Below are 14161 nucleotides of genomic sequence, written 5' to 3'. Positions count from 1 at the left end.
CATGCACGCAATACTGCCAATATAACTCACCACACATAATTGCATTGCTAAAAATATTTTGCAGCGACTGCAGGGCGTTGCATGCCCACATCCTGTCTGCTTCGTCAGATGGGCTCCTTCGTAAATTCCCGCATGTGCAGGCCACACTACATCCACTCAGGCCCTGCAACTGCTGGAATGTCAACTTATGCACCACCAGCTGCCTTGTGCGATGCATGTGCTGGAAGTTGCACTAATCCCCAAACGAAGGAATCAAGTAGCAGCAACCCTTTGATATTTGATACCTAAGAAATTTTTGTCGAAACACATGCTCTCCTCTTTTCTCTCTCTCAAGTGGGTGATTCGTGTTTGTGTGAACCAACATATTCACACACACAAAGAACAAGATGTCCCACCCACCCCTCCTCCATTCCAACCCTCTCCGTTCACCACCACGCCACTTGTGCAGACCTGACATTGGTAGTCAGTACATCCCTTTGTTCTCTCACTTCCACTGCTGTGGATACCAGTAGATACCTGTAGCAGGTGGAACAAGTATATTCGAGAAGAAGTCGATAGCATCTGTCATCTGCCATACTAACACCACCTCTGCCCTGAACAAAGTAATCAATAATTAGTAAACCTCCAGCTGGGGATGCCTTGGAAATATTCCCTCACTCTATCAGATTGACTGGATAATTAATTAATTTGATATCCTTTGTGTGTAGCCAGTTTTTCCTTTCTTCCTATTGGTGGCTACTAGGACTGGTACATTAAGGAGGATTGGACCCTACAGCTGCCCAGTTTCCAACCCCTACTCGATATTTCCCCCTTTCCTCCTATTGCTGGATACTGACACAGTTATGTCATTTTGTAGAAAGTACATTACGTTGGAGGTAGTTGAAAATTTCAAATATCAGCTCAGTTGCATGTTATGTCTTTTAACAATTTTCAGGAGGCATTCGACTGTGATGTGTGAGCTTGTAATACCACTATGAGTAACAATAAATTGATCAGTTGGAAGTTTGACATTACAATTGGGTTTTTAAAGCACTATAGAATTCCAGAATTGTTTCTCTCTGCTACGTCCAGAAGGAGGAGGTAGGGCCTACTGCATAATGGGATAGAGACAACAGCAAATACCACTGCAAGACAGAGTCCACTGTGGTGCATTGAGGAGCACTACACATGACACACTTAGACCTCAATTCAGTCTGTAGTAGCAGTAGTTGTCATGGCTAGATGTCAGAGATAACTGAAACATTTGCACACCCCACACACTCATGTCCCAATATTCACACACAGCATGTCAATACCCTCATATACCACCAGCACCAATGCACAGAGGTAGGAGGAAACTGCCGCCTTGACTGCAGTTGACTGATGATGGATTCTATAGAAGGAGAAGTTGCTTGAAGTAAATTTTCCACTAATATGTCATGGTGCGTCAGTCGCGTGACATAGCCTTCGTTCTACTCATTACGGCCATGTGTTTTGTATGTGGTTTAAAGAGCTGTCTACTTGTGATCGTTAACAGTGAACCTGTCGGTCATCAGAGGACTTCCATCTCATGTGTGATGAAATGTGGCACATTCCTCTAAATGAACTTTGATTTATGTGATGTACTCCATCCCCCCTGTCGCATCTTGAGTGTAAAATCGAGACTTCAGCGTCATAACTAAGTTAGCGATAGGAGCTTGTGAGGCAGTGCAATCCCTGTGTACACATTTGCCTGACAGGTGTGCTGTTTACTGAGTTAGTGATGGAATGACTTGTAATTTTTGCATGTAGGTCACTGCTGCTATGCATTTATCTGTTTTCTTGTAAGAGGTATTCGCCGTTACTAACGATCATTTTATATAGGGCTGATGCAGGTATAGTATAATTTCCGAACCATGATTGGATGTGAACAGTTGGCGCTACACATCTCCAGAAAACTGTATTGTACTTGTATCACACAGAGTTAATGTTTTAAGGAAGTAGTTTTTTTCGTTTTACAGTTTGATAACATAGTTTATCGTAGAGAAACCGGGAAGAAGGATCTATGTCCTGGGCTTGAAATATATTTCTTACATTGGAATAGTAACAGCGCTACATTCCATATGACTGATAGGTTGGAAATGCAAGCGATCTAACGTTATAGCCCATTTTAAGTGCAGAACATTGTAGCCTTAGGAGTGCGTGTGTTTATGTTTCCTCTTATGAATACCTTCCAGGTGCCCACCCTAGAGTTGATAACTTACATAAAAATGCATCAAACTCCATCCATCTGGAGATCCATCACGCATAAAAATCATTCATTTCTTGTTCTTCTTAACCGTCTGCTATTACGTCATGACACTTTGAAATCTGTTACTATACATTGATAAGGAGTGCTAAGCTCCTCGACATGGGTGCATCTCGAGAAATCTCGTGCTTTTGGATGGGTGAGAACTCGGAAAGCTTTAGTCATTCACGAGACATGGAGTGTAGCGATATACTTCTGATTAGTTGCAGATTATTTCGGTAATGGTGCTACAGGGCGGATTGGTCAATGACAGTGTGATTCACTCTCTAATTTTACCCTAAGACAGCGAGAATGCTGTGTGACTCTCATACCCAGAGCGATAGATCGTAAATTCAGCACTGTGCTCGAGGTGTTAGAAATATGTAGCGCACTGTCTGGTATACTTTGATAATTTATGTGTTCGAGAATTAACACAGAATGGTCGTAGTGCGCCGACATCCATATGCATTCGCAATGATGCTCGCAAAGTATAGAAGGGGCGGTTTAGCTATGATACTGAAATTGGGGATACATGCTATCATATCATTGGCTGGTGTTGAAATGACTGTAAAATTGCTGAAATTGTTCACGCTATCAACTGTGATACTTATCATACAGTACATCGGCGGTGTATTTTCCATTCCATCCATGCATTGGCGTGCTGTGGGTTACCACATAATGATTGACTGACAGTACTGTTTGAGTTGAGGTATGAATTTGATGTATAGGTTACACCTTCTCGGGGTTGCTAGCACCAAAACAGTGATCGCGTACATGAGTGCAATATGAGGAAACAGTCAAAAGGGAACGCAGAGCCATCATCTATTACATCACTGTGACAGATGAGTTTAAATGCAGAGGTCATCAATAACTTTCAGCCATCAGTTTAGAAACTCTCCACAACACAACCAAACTCTTCTAGTTTCCTTTTTTTGTAACTGTCTTTTATTTAAAATTGTCCATTGTGTGGCATGTTATGGTAGCTGTCGTAACAACATGATTTACACTGTGCAATGTCTAGTTTTCTGTGAGAGGCCGTGGATCAGAACATCTTAATGTCAGTTCAGAACCTGACACATGTCTCAAAGTCATGGCAGAAAAAGAAAATGTTTGGCATGTACAAAAGCATGTTAGAAAACAATGTTTCAAACAATGACACAGGGTCACAGGGAGTGTCTCTTGTGACTTACAGTATAGTCTGTGGGATACGATCATCATCCTACAGTATGGGTGATGAAACCTTAAACCGTCCTCTGCAATGGATCAAAAGCTGTATATTTAATAGGATCGTCCCACATAGACAGCAGCAGCAGTGTGACAGGTAAATTCGATGACGGGCAGGCTGACCTGTTAGGAATGGTATTCTGGGGAGCGTTGCGATATCTCTTTCTCCACGCTGGACCGCATCGCAGCTATGCATCATTGCACCAGCTTCGGTGCCTAGGTGACTTCTATATCGAATGAAGTTAGTGGAACTTTTATAGCTCGTAGTTTTTCTCTCTTGGGGGGTAGAGAATAACAATGATAGCATGTTGGGATGATTGATTTGAATGGATGCAGATCTGCTTCAGACTGTAGTATCTGTATCTAGTTTGGATACATACCACATTGCGTGCATTTCCACTGAATGGTCAAAACACGGTCCTGTTGCACTAACTCAGGTTGTTCTGTTTCTGCAGAGGTTGCAGAAGGTGGTGTATATGCCTTTCTCTGACTTCTGCTAAATCCCAGCCTAAATTGGAACGATCACACGCGGAAAGCTTTAGAAATGGGAGCAGTTGCAAGATGCTTAGGGGGTGACTAAAACCATATTGGAATTTTACTGTAGCAGCTAGGTTCGGGAAAGGTGACTTGTTTCGAGATATGGGAGTGCTATAAATATGATTGAGTAGTGGTTGTAATCATTAAAGTAATTGTCAGTAGGATCGAATGCAGGCATGTGTTTGAATGGAAAGACCTGATTCCAAATCATGGACATCATTTCTAGCGGATAGTGTAACACTATAGATCTGAGAAGCTAGTATACATTTTCTTATGGCCTCAATCAGCACACCGTCTACTACTATTTGTGATCCTTCTCAATCAACCACGATGTGTTGGTCTGATACTATATACTCCTGCGATCTCCATCACGGTATTTGTCTGGGCAAAAAACCACCTCATTCAGAGGTAATGTCGTAACTAGATTTGTAAAGCGGATATAGCTTTTAACATTGATACTTGTATGCATCTGTAGAGCCAAGACCGATTGTGAAAACAAAGGGAAGAGTATGCCAAGTCATAAGAATGGTACTGATATTTTTGTTTCCAAAGCCATAGCCATCAACAGGGTGTACTTCCGATACTTCACTCATTGTCATAAGTCGTTCAAATGAGACCACGATCACAACATTTTGTTGTAAGTACAGGGATGAAATATATATGTGACCGATATCTTAGGATGATTGATTCTACTTGTGTGTGCTCGGCCTGCAGCATTGGTGACCTGTGCGAGGGTGATTCTTGCCCTTTAACAGTAAGAGCTGTCAGAATGGAGAGGCCTGTTGGAGAGCAGGAATGTGGACGAATTTAGGTGTTGTCCTCTAGATTACCGAATAGCGAACTAATACTTAGTATGTGTTGGATAGCTTTTGTGATTATGTGGAAATTTGAGAATGAATATGGAGGCGCATTTGCGCTGGACCATTATTCCCTCTCATGTAAATTGTTCGGTTGACTGCTTCTGCACATTTCGCGCCTTTATCTATTTGAGAGAAGATCGATTGTGGGGTGTGCAACTAGCACGTGGAAGACATGTTTGCCAGTTTTCTAGACATGAGAGACACCTTAGTTGACCTTGTAAATTATAGGGATGATTTCGAATCTGTTACATCGCTGAGACAGGTATTCTCAGACGGAAATATGATTTTTCGTCTATTTGTTTCTAGTTACTCTGTGGTCTAGAGCACATTCAACCTAGCTAAAGTTTCGGGTTTGTGTAGAAATAATTCCTAGTCCGCATCTTCGGAATTATGTTGTGTGAGCGATCGGTGGAAACCACTGTCTGTCTTTGTTCATGTAATCCCAGAGTCTGGAGGTGGGTGTAGAAAAAAGCAAGCAGGGAAGCAGGTCCGAACCAGAAACAGTAGCGCGTTTGTGCCTAGAGGGAAATGGGCCAGTCTTTGCACAAAAGTTATGAGAGTGACTTCAATCCACTGACGGCCTTCTGATGTAAAAGGGATGATTTTGTATCGTGGAGGATATGAATTGTATGTTTACTACATCGACATGGTGCACGGTGATATATTGCTGGGTTGGAGATCGGTTTCATGCTCTAATATTCAAGCTCCTGTTCTTAGTGGAAGAGCAGTTTAATTGAGTAAGAGTCTTTCTGTATTTGACAATATGTATGGCACTTTGCCTGGTTTAGTTGTCAGTGCAATGTGGCGATCAGTGTAAAATAGCTTTTTTGCTGCTGAATGTCACGTCTTTAGAAAGAAAGAAAATGCTGATGGTGCTTCCCTAGAACTGAGGAGCATCATGACATATAGTCGGTGTGAGAGCAGGCATACAATAATTTTTTCGGGTGCTGTACAGATATAAAAGACAATTGTACTGTTTGTGTAAAATGTATATATATTGCATTTGAAAGTTAGTGTGGCTTATGTTTTGTAAAATGTGTATATATTGCATTGTAAAGTTACTGTCGTTTATGTTGTGGCATGACTGGAGAGGATGACTGTGTGTCCTGTTGTGAGGGACATAAAGATTCAGCACATAGATAACTGCGAGAAATTTTTTACACGGAAAATTATGTGTGCTATAGATGTTGAGATTCATTCCACAAGCACAGCTGTCAAGAGGAGACATTACCTGTACATCGATCGGTGTCAGACTGTAGCAGCAATCGTAATATTTAATTGTAGTTACACTGGTAAATATGTTCCTGACCAACAATATCTTTTTGAGTCGCATATGTATTTGATGATCTGTAAACAACTTTGTGGGTTTAACTGTCAATGCAATTTAGCGATCTGTGCAAAATAATTTTACCGCTCAAAGTCCCAGAAAGAAAAGGTGGATGCTGCTTCGTTACCAGCGGCATCAGTAATTCGGTGGGTAAATACGATAAGAGCCAATCACAATACTCTATTCATTCACATCCTTTGTTCTAGGATTTAGGAGCCTTTACATAGCAGTGAGAACATTTGCATGTGTTGAGAGCGGGAAGGGTAACAGGTTAGGAGTGCTGGGAAGAGCGCATTCGACATTATTCTTCGCTATTTTCGTAAACTGGTTCTGTTAGTGCAAGAATTTTCGTGCATACAAGCTGAGACATCAAGAAAATGAGTGTTTACTGTTTCTGGGAGAATATACAATTTCCTCAAGGTCGACTCAGTTCTCCTTTTCTACATAGTCAGGTGGCATGAGTATAAGATTGAGAATATTGTTAGATGGGTTTGCGGAGGTTTGTAGCTACTCTGTCATCAACGGTAAAGACAAGTGCTGTCCAGAAGTGTCTTGCATATGGGGGGCTGCACCTTGGAGTTCCGTGACGACAGTATAACAGTGACTGTATACCTGAAAATAGATGTAACTTTCATCTGCATTCGGTGGCTGCTCTCAGCTTCACTCAGGCGATATCATGTCAGCACCTGTGTCAAGGTGAACATGCATTTGGATAGGAATTTCTCAGAAATCAAGTATGAAACGGATGTCGCCGCCTAATGCCTGAGGGCACCTGTGCGTAGTTTGACAACTGGTGACCATGTCACTTTGCATTCCAGTGGACAGGGTGTGGGGCGGCGGTCCTTGCGCGTGTTGATTGCATTATTTTGTGAGCGGGCTTGTAGGCTGTGCCATGCACTCCTTGGACAGTTTACGACTTGATTTTGTGTCTGCACATCTGTGTGCTGCATTATTTAGGAACAGTTTGCAGTGCAGTTCTGTACTGAAATTATTTCGGTAAATTAGTATTTGTTTGCATGTCTGCAGACTGTGTATTGTGACCCCAAGCACATTATGGCGAGTATTTTCTGTCAGTGTGATAAATATACTCCATCCCTAAGTAAAATGGTCCAAAATAAATAGAGTACACTCCTTCCTTCCTCTACCCAGCAGCCCAGCACAGCATGTCAATTTCGCGCCATTTTCCCCCTACAGATCACCATCTGGGATTAGGTCACAGGAGGGATGACAGTACCCTCTGGTGGCAGTAATGTGTACTTGGTCAGTTGGGGTCTAGGTCTCATGGTCGTGTCATTGCTTGCAAAATAAAAACTCATGTCCATCTTAGGCAGAGTTGTTTTCCTGCCATTTCCCCCCACCCATCTTGGATGATGTCATGAACTGTGTACATTAGTGCACGTTAGTACATGTTAGTGCACGTTAGTACACTTTAGTACACGTTAGTGCATGTTAGTGGACGTTAGCCCGACAATATGGGTTGGTAAGGGGATGTGGTTGTCGGCTGAGGATCGTGGTGGAGACTTTAACTATTTCCTTCCAAGTCCAGATGGGCATGGCGTTCGCGAAAATTCATTTCAAGTCGACGGTAGCGATCTCTCGTGGTGTCAATATGCACTAGGCCTCATGGTGAACACAATGTATGTCACCATCTTGAATAACGGTAGTCATGTCATCAGATGACGTCACGGACGACAGCGGCCTCTGGTGCCGGTACTGTGTACTAAGTCAGTTGGAGTCTGGTGCTCTCAAATGAAAAGAATGTATGCTGCCATCTTGGATTACGTCATAGATGAGAGCGCTCTCTGGTGGTGGCACTGTGTACTAAGTCAATTGAAGTCTGGAATTTGTGGTGAACACTCTGGATGTCTGTACTGCATGAAAATGATTAAATAAAGACTTATGTACAAGTCCTTTTCCCAAAAATCCTTAGGAGGATGAGGCGGTCAGGTGACTGAGGTTAGTACTAGTGTCCTTTCTTTCATGCCATTTTCTTAGATGAGTAGAGATATGCGAATTGACCTTTGTTTACCGCCAAAATTCAAACTTGATGCCAGTTCATAGGAGGAAGTGGCGGTCGGGTGACTTAGGTTAGTGGAGGTAGACCTAGTGAGCTATCTCCCTGCGATTTTCTTAGCTTAGTGGAGATAACAGTGATATGGTGTATTATCCTGTTGGAATTTGTACTTCCTGCCATTTTTCTGGGGGTGGGGGTTAGGTTAGTGGAGGTAGCCCAATTTACCTCCTTACTGCCAAAATTCAAACTTCCCGCCAAAATCCGCCATCTTGAATGACGTCCTGGCAGCCATCTTGGATGACATCACGCAGTGTTGCCAAGTCTACACGACGCCATCTTGGATGACGTCATAGCCATAATCTTGGATGCATCTGGCAACAATGCAGAGTGTTGCAGATCGCAGATTTCCCCAATACTTGCATGTACTGTAGGACATAGGATCACACATCAGAGTTACCACTGCTAACGCAAATTGAGACCGAGGACATTAGAATTCTAGTTTCTTTGACAGAGACTGTGTACAACACTCAGTCATAACAATCATTGTTTAGTAGTGGATTGTTTGTGGTTTTAGAAACATATGATCTACTCAGTGATATTCTAATCAGTGCCAAGAATTATTCTTTGAAACATGAGGAGCTACAGTCCTGTTCTTCCTTTCCCTTCTCCCTTCCCCTCCATGTGGACCACCTTTAACAACTGTGGCAAAAAAAAATGAAATGATCGTATAGCATTCAAGGGATATCGGCCGCCGTATTGCAAGTCCTTTTTTGGTGACGCCACATCGGCGACTTACGAGTCAGTGATGATGTAGAGCACACAACACCCAGTCCCCTCCCAGGAATCGATCCTGGGCCCCCTGCGTGGGAGGCGGTAACGCTACTGCTGTGCTACGGATGCGGACGAACAATTGCGGTATTTCTTAACGTATAAAAAATCACTTTTGCACAGAGATTAACTTCTTTGTTCTCAGTACTTTTCAGAACCATTCCCTAAACAGCAGCATGAAATGAATGATTAGTGCTGCATACTGGGGAAGTCTGCGAATTTATTACGAATGTGGCCAAATTCTCGAGCATCAGGGAGTACTACTAAGTTTCTTGTCCACTTCGACTATGTTTCAAAATACTTTTTTTTTTTTTTTTTTTTGGCAGTTCTGTATAATACAGACATGAAAACCGTCAGGATGCACCACAAGTAATAAAAAGAAACTGGCAAATATAGCGCTTGATCAAACAAAGGCCTTTAGCAAGCCAAGGAATTTGTTTGCCAAGATCGGTCGCAGTGATGGGGCGTTTCCACGTGACGTCACTGTTGAGAAGCGACAGCATGGCAAGGTGGGGTATGGCAACATTCTGTTTAAAGTAACATTAATTTACGAAAACTGAAGATCAATGTAGTGAATTATGGGTACGATAGAAACATGTATAAACAGGGCTGAATGCTGCTACTTCCTACAGGCATGAAACTTGTAAGTTACTGTCGTTGTAATCATAAGAGGGAAACTATAGATTACTACTGCCAATGTCCTCTATTGAACAACTTATAACCTTCCATCGTTTATTTTCTATAGTAGTGCATATGCAAGAACCATAAGAGTTTTTGGCGTAGCACACAAGTTTTACATCTCACAACTGGCAGTAGGCTTTATCAGCTCTTCCAATAAGATATGTATGAAGTAATAAGGAAACGTTGTAATTCCAATTACCTCACAAATGCATAATTGTACAGAAGCTTGAGGAGATTAATCGACACACATTAATCAAAACGGCAGTATGATACCGAAAAGAATTAGTTGAAAATCTCAGTAATGATATACCTGTGGGGACCTTGCCATCGATGATGCAAAATATTCGAAAAGAAGACTCGTTCACAGTGAGTTTAGCATCCTGCAGGGACAATACGTAAAATATTCGAAAATAAGACTCCTTGGCAGTGAGCTTAGGCTCCTGAAGGGAGAATACCTTTGATTTATTGTATTTGTTACTTACAATTGTATTATGTGCATGCATTCCTTTGTGTGTTTATTTCATTTACTGGGACTCTGATTCTTTGCCCACTAGAATTCCCAAAGTGGTGACCTGCAAAGAACGGCGGCCACTACCTCAACATAATAAATGTACATAGTCAGATTATGTTCAGGTCGACAACGGAGCTGTCCCGCGATTGCCACCTTTATGAAAAATTTGGACAAATGGTGACTTCCACGGTGATTCACATGTTTTCTAACGTCTAGATCAGCCTCTGTTATGTGTGAGACACGGAAGTAACTTCAACCGTGTTGCATTGTTGACTACAACAATGAATGAACGTGTGCACGAACAATGTGTAATGACTTTCGACCTCCATGGTGATTGCGGTGATGAGTTCAATCTTTCCTCACACCAACAAGATAAAATTTAGCCAACTACTTCATGACTACACGGCATTACCTCATGCGATTTTACCGATCCATCCTATCGGGTGGGACCCAGCTGAATCCATTCATAACCTCACAGGGACCCAGCAGGCTGGGCCACCCGAAAAGATGCACAGACTACTATCAACACCGCGTGTTGTCCCAGGAATCTCGTCTGCCACCACGCTCAGACTACACGCCGCAGCACATCAACGGCAAAATTTAGGTGGACCACAGGCAGTATACAACCGAGTTTTCACTCTAAGCTATTACCCTTCCAACTGGAAGATCTGGCGACTTGATTCATGAAAGTTGACTTCATACAATGGCATCTTCGATGATAATTCTAAGTTTGTGATCTTCAAACGGCATAGTGGAGCATGCTCACATCATCAATGTCGTCATACAACCACCTTTGGCCAACGCCAAATTATAGTCCCCAGACAAGACGTGTGACATTTAAATAGAGACACTTTAGAAATGCAAAAAATTAGTACTAAACCAGGTCCGCAGGTCCACCATAAAGCACCTACATTAGTGGCAGACAGACCACGAGCAGCCGAAACTACTATGATAAATTGGTGCAAACTGTCACAGCCAGGCAGTCAGTAGATTATGGGCTTTGCCCACACAAGACGGAATGTACAGCTTAAATGGTGGCAGTCAGGTCCTCAACACTCGCACAGGACCTGACAGTTGCCTGATATTGAACCTCCATGTGTTTCTTTACTCACACCTTAGCAGGGGCTACCATGTTTAGTGATGTAGACTGTAAAAAAGCTTACTTGCAATTTCCTATGGATACTTAGGACATATCCAAAACACTGATAATAACGCTGTCCATCTTCTACGAATTCATTAATAACATTCTCTTCAAATTTCTGTCCTGTTAGTATATATGAACGATATTTTAGTTCTTTTGGCATTTTTGCTAGAACATGAGGAACATCTCACGCTCATTTTTGAGACCCTGGAACATCACGGTGTGGTGATAAATGACAAGTGCCAATATTGATAAGCTGAAGTGATATTTCTGGGACACTGGTAGTGAAATGTGGTGACCCACGACCCACTTATCTGTCAGCTTCCATGTCCCAAGAGTTACCCGAGTGACGGCGATTTCTTGCCATAATTAATTTCTACAGATGTAATTTGCGACAAGTGGCAGCCATACAGGCACTGTTGACAGATGCGTTGGCTGACAAAAACACATGCGGAAGGCTGGCTCGCAGTCGGACTCTTCATATCCAACAAGCATCTGACTGAATTAAGCTCAACTTATCATATGCTACAGCGTTAGCCCTTCCAGTCGTGACACTCCACTGTTATTCACCTCTGAACATGAGTGACACTGCAATCGGAGCAGTGTTTCAACAGATAGTTGTGAACAACAGCCGCCTTCTTACAGAATCTAAGTGGGACTCTACGTAAGTGGTCAGCTAATGACAGAGAACGGCTCATTGCATACGAGGCAGTGTGTACTTGAAGAACATCGAGGGTAGACCATTTATTACTTACACAGACCATCGACCACTGGCAAGCTCCATATACATAATTCAGCAAAAGACTATTCTCCACGCTGTTTCCGCCACACTAATTCTGTTGCACGTCGATGTTCAGCATCGCAAGGGTGCGGACAACGTCATGGTTTATTACCTGAGTAAATTCGCTATCAGTTGACACCAACTACGACGAACTCGGCAAGGCTCAACAACAGGTTCCACAGATCTGCAATCTCCTACAAGATACTACAACCAGTCTGAAGCCTGAGCACGTCTGGTGTGATGTGTTGCGAAATTACCTCTGCCCAATAGTCTCACTCGCTATGAGGAAGCCTGTCTTCGATAGCTTGCACAGAGTGTCGTACCGGGGAATACACTCCACTACTAAACTTGTTACAGACTCATCTGTCTGGCTAGATGTGAAGTAAGACTGCAAACTCTGGACCAAACCTGTATACAGCTTATCAGCACTGCCAGACTGGTTGTAACACACATCCGAAACACGGACGATTTGACATACCTATGTCCACCTAGACCTGGTTGGTCCCCTATCGCAGTTGGAAGGTTTTCATTATATTCGTTCCATGATGAATTGCATTACTCGCTTGGCTGAAGCAGCACCCTTGCCAGACATAATCATGGAAATGTCACCAAGGATGTTTGTACAGTTGTGGATATCGTGTTTTGACTGGCCAGCATGCATCACTACCGACCAAGTCCGCCAGTACCAGTCCGCCCAATTCTCTAAACCAAGTAACTTTTGCGGCATCCGGCACTACCGCACCAGAGCCTACCATCCACAGAGCAACGGTTTGTTGGAACGCTGACACCAAACACTCAAAGCAGCATTTATGTGTCACGGGGGCCAATGGACAGACTCCTTACCCTGGATTCTTCTAGGAGAAGAGACTGGCTCTTCTAGGAGAAGATCTCCTTGCCTCTTTGGAAGAGTTTTTGTATGGTGAGATGCTCAATCGTCTGGCATATTTCGTCTGGTGCAACCAATAAAGACTACGGAGCTACCAGCCCTAGTCCAGTGCATGAAACAACACGTCGCGGGACTAAGAATACTACCAGCCCAGCCCTACATCTCACCAGGCTCCACAATGCTTTAGCACACATCAAGTATGTCATGTTATTGGATGATACAGTCAGACTAGCACTACAGCCACTGTATTCTGGTCATCGTCTGGTATCGAAATGGGGAGAAAACATTTTCGATATTTTACTATGTGGGAAGCCAGTCATCGTCTCGGTGCATCGCCTCAGACCGCATGATTTTACGAGATACAACAAGCCCAGCTGGCGTAGCGACGACAACATTCACATCACTACAGAGCATGATAGAACATCAAAAAATGATAATACTGACAATGCTCTCAAGGTGAGCCTTGATGTGCAACAACTCCACCCAACTGACATAAACGTGAAATTGGCAGACGGCTTCATCTTGGTTGATGGGCAGCAACAACAGGCTGAGAAGGGTTTTATTTCCAGACAGTTCACTCGCAACAACAAAGTACCCACCGGTGTTGAACCTGTGGCGGTGTCATTAAGGCTGTCAGTCGATAGTTTCCTAATGATCGCGGCTTCTAGGTAATGACTGCTGCCAGCAGGAACAGGCGGATAATATCGCACCTGCCCTCCTCTCGCCACCTCCACAGGCGAGCACTCTACTCCAAAACTTGACACTCTGAGTGCCGGCCAGCAATCCCGAAACGGTCGTACCCCAAGACCCCCTTACCTTAGCCATATCATCTGTTGTAAGAAGGGAAGAGAGACACCAGGACTACGTTTTTTCTTATCGTTGAGAGATGGTCCAGCCGTGTCCTGCATTGCAGCTAGCCACAGCACTGCTGGTCACGCGCATCTGCGCAAAGATGGCGTCTGCTGCTGGGACCCTCTGCGATCTCCTTCCGTCAGTACTGCGCACTCATTAGCTGTGGGAGGGGGCACTCTATAGAGACCTAACCATTGACGACGTAAAATACTAGAAAACAAGACTCTTTGGCAGTGAGTTTAGCCTCCCATAGGAGGAAAATCTTTGGTTCAGT

This window comes from Schistocerca piceifrons, chromosome 7 (genome assembly GCF_021461385.2).
Source record: "Schistocerca piceifrons isolate TAMUIC-IGC-003096 chromosome 7, iqSchPice1.1, whole genome shotgun sequence".
NCBI classification, from domain to species: Eukaryota; Metazoa; Arthropoda; class Insecta; order Orthoptera; family Acrididae; genus Schistocerca; species Schistocerca piceifrons.
The sequence above is the reverse complement of the archived record's forward strand: the minus strand, read 5'-3'. Positions refer to the sequence as shown.